Source organism: Athene cunicularia (assembly GCF_003259725.1).
Source record: "Athene cunicularia isolate RWA chromosome 1 unlocalized genomic scaffold, athCun1 chr1_part1, whole genome shotgun sequence".
Taxonomy (NCBI): domain Eukaryota; kingdom Metazoa; phylum Chordata; class Aves; order Strigiformes; family Strigidae; genus Athene; species Athene cunicularia.
In genome coordinates, this window is record NW_020799091.1 from 128,845,074 (window position 1) to 128,848,341 (window position 3,268).

The following is a 3,268-nucleotide window of genomic DNA, read 5'->3' on the forward strand; positions in this document are numbered from 1 at the left end:
TAGAGAAAGTTGGTGGGTTCTGGGAAAGGCAAGATTATTGTGGTCAGCTTGGTAAAAAGCACTGATTAGAAAAAGCCACTCAGTCACCTCTGTGGCTGTAGAGGTCCTGCAGTGTGGCAGAGCAGTGGAGAGAAGCCACGGCATCTGCAGAGAGGTTACTGAAGAGGCTTGCTCCTGCCTCCAGGACACCAGGAGAAAGCCAGAAAACTCGCCCCATGTTGCATCACTGTTAGGTGGGCTGGGACTCTTGAACCTGGCTGCGGGTCCCCCCTCATGCTGGAAATCTGAATCAAATTTGTGTTGTCAGCAGAATCCTACTACTGTAAAACGAGAAAGAGAAGAGTATCAGCCCTGCAAGTAGATGGCCACATCAGACTTAATTCTGGGTACCCTCAGATGAACTGTGACAGGGGGAAGAGTCTCTCTGTGCCCAGTACTGGGGGATGGGTAATCCAAAATTTCTTAGAATGTATATAGTAAGATAATTCAGCCCTGATCTGCAAAATGGGCCTTGTAGGAAAACAAGGATCAAAAGTAAAGAAGGATTATTAAATCCTCCTAGATTACAGGGGAGCCCAGGTGAAATTTTATCATGTCACAAACCTGCATTTGTGGCAAAACTGGGCAAAAGAGTTTATCTTTTTTTCTACATGTGCCAGACAGTGATATCTGTGCTCTGAACTTCCACAACGCAGCCTTAAGCTCCATAGTCAGGAAAAAACCCCACTCCAAAACCATTTGAAACCCAAATACCTCATCCTTGGAGATGGAAAACACAGCATCCAGACAAACAGATCTTTTTCATCAGGACTTGCTTGTGCCTCAGCTCCCCATGGACAAGCCAGGTTGATGCCACCCTTTCACCTTGGAGGACTTGGTGGGTACCAGGTGTTGCTGGCTGAAATCTAAGGCACTTTGGTGAGAAGAGCCCATTGCCATTTCACTACAGCCAGTTGTTGGGTTTTGGGTTGGTTTTTTTTGGTTTTTTGGGGGTTTTTTTTGTGAGGATTGGATAGCTGCTCGTGAGTGATCTCTGCGCTCAGGTAGGCAAAGATCATGGACAAAGTATCGCTTGGCATCTCCTTGTCATCAAAATCCGGGATAAAAATAACTTACCGACACCAATTTGATGCAGATAAGCAGACACTTCTTTATTGATGGCTGGACGTGTGGGGGAGTGCTCTCACCAACAACACGTGCCAGGCACCAGAATCATACACCTTATATAGAACTTATACATATTCATTAAGTACCCATACATAAACATACAATCTCCAAGAAATCATTAACATATTCTCCTCCTATTTCCGAATCTGCACAGTAAAGGTTAGAAATGTCTAGAAATGGGTCTGGGGTGTAATGTGAGTAGGTGGTCCATGAGTCGGTGGTCGCGATCTCCCCCTGCCGGAATTACCTTTTGCTTAAGGACACAGTTTTCTTGGCAGGTACCTGCAAGCTGTTACGGTTACTGCCCTCAGTTCCCATTAATCCTGGACCTTGACATCTATTTGCATTCTTCTAGTCCTATACATGTATTATAAATCAGTTTACAGATTACTTCGTGTTTTGTTACCTAGGTTCTAACCATTCCTACTAAACAATTATGACCAATCCCTTCAGCCTTGGTACGGGGCTGTACAGGGATTTTAGAGTAGCAGTCAGTTGCTAGATTCAAAATACAGTAAATGTAAAATGATTTTTACTAAAATATCCCTTAATTCTACACTTATATTAAAATCAAACACAATTTCATTTCAGTTGATAATAAAATCAGTAACATCCTCAGGTCATTTCCAAAGGGTGAGCTGATCTAAACCCAGGACGATACTGAGAGGTGCTCGTTGATGTTTTTTTTTCAGTGCCACCTGAGAGCCTTGCCAAGAGGGGGAGGCTGGGAATGTCTGGAGGCAAAGTGTGGCTTGGTCACTTTTTGAGGAGCTCTGGTTATCATAAGCCACAAACCAGCTTCATCAGACTGGTTTCCATCCAAGATAAAGTGTCCCTAATGCTAAATTTTACCAGGGGAAAAACAAAACAAAACAAAACAAAACAAAACAACAAACTCTTTAAAAATTGCAGTTCCTCTCTTTCTTCACTAACTTTTTTTTTCCACCATCCAGAGCACTCTGCACAACAGTCTTGTTAGTCCCCATTGCATTTTTCTTTATAGCTGTGGACATTTTATGTATAAGCCTTCTTAAACAGAAGAAAACTATAATTTTTTAACCCTGCACTAAAGTAGAAACAGTTTTCACACTATTTGTTTACTTGTGGTATTTTCATATCATCCAAGGACAATAATACCCAGCTTCTTTCAGTAATGCTTGAGTTTGAGAAAGGGTTAAGAGTTTTCTTGTAGGTGTTTGCCTCACTTTGCCTCCCAGCTCAGGGCTGACCTGGTTTTGCATATGTCTCCGAGTGTTCTCTGTCACTTTTCCTTTATCAGTGGTTTACCCTTTTGTGGCACTAATATTTTGTATAGTTAACTACCAGCACAATTCCTCTGGTCCTTATTCTCCATACAAAGAAGAAAGCAGCTGCTTTACTGTTTATATTGTCTCTCCAAAGAGAGACATCCTGTAGACATATTTACTTAAGGAATATAAAAACAATTGGAATTTTCTTACCTGTAACTATAAATTTTTATTTTCTTTTCAGCATCTTCTGCAGATACTGCACTAGAAGCACTCTCTCAGATTAATCAGGCTTTTGTCAAGAAACCTTCCAGAAACAATGAAGTATCAGACTAATACTACAGGTACACTTTGGTGTGCTTTGAATTAGACTGGCCCTCATACTAGAGCCTGTAAGGAGCACTGCAGTGAAAGCCATTTTGGTCAGCAAGTGTAGGATCACAGCACACTCAGAGCAGGAGGAGGATGGAGAACCTAGGTGGTGCCATTGTGAGAGCTGAGCCCAGCAACTGGGTCCAAACTCAAGACAGGAGGAAGTCAGACTATGGAGTGGTAGATTATGGCTCTGTCCTTGGCTTCTTGACAGGCACTAATATGGGTGTCACCTCGGCATTAACAGGGATCATGTGTCTGAACAATGGTTATACTGGGAGCTCTCTTTTAATATTAAACTGTGGCCAAAAGCAGGACCATTTCAGTAACTGTGGGTGTCAACAATAATATAAAGCTTTACAGGGGCATATCTTTAAACAGAGATTGTAGAAAAAAAGCTGCAAATGTTTCTTTAGTATGGGTAAAGTTCCAGGGTCCGTATGTGTGTGTCCCCCCCCCCCCCCACATACCATGGCTCTAGC

The 3,268-nt window shown here is 42.4% G+C and overlaps 1 long non-coding RNA gene across 1 annotated transcript in view; it reads left to right on the forward strand.

Moving 5' to 3' along the window:
• The first annotated feature begins 212 nt into the window (after window positions 1–212).
• The window catches only part of LOC113482322, a 20,309-nt gene continuing 17,253 nt past the window's right edge, over window positions 213–3,268 (forward strand). The window contains exon 1 of the long non-coding RNA XR_003398823.1: window positions 213–322. This is a non-coding gene — a long non-coding RNA (uncharacterized LOC113482322). The remainder of the gene's footprint in view (window positions 323–3,268) is intronic.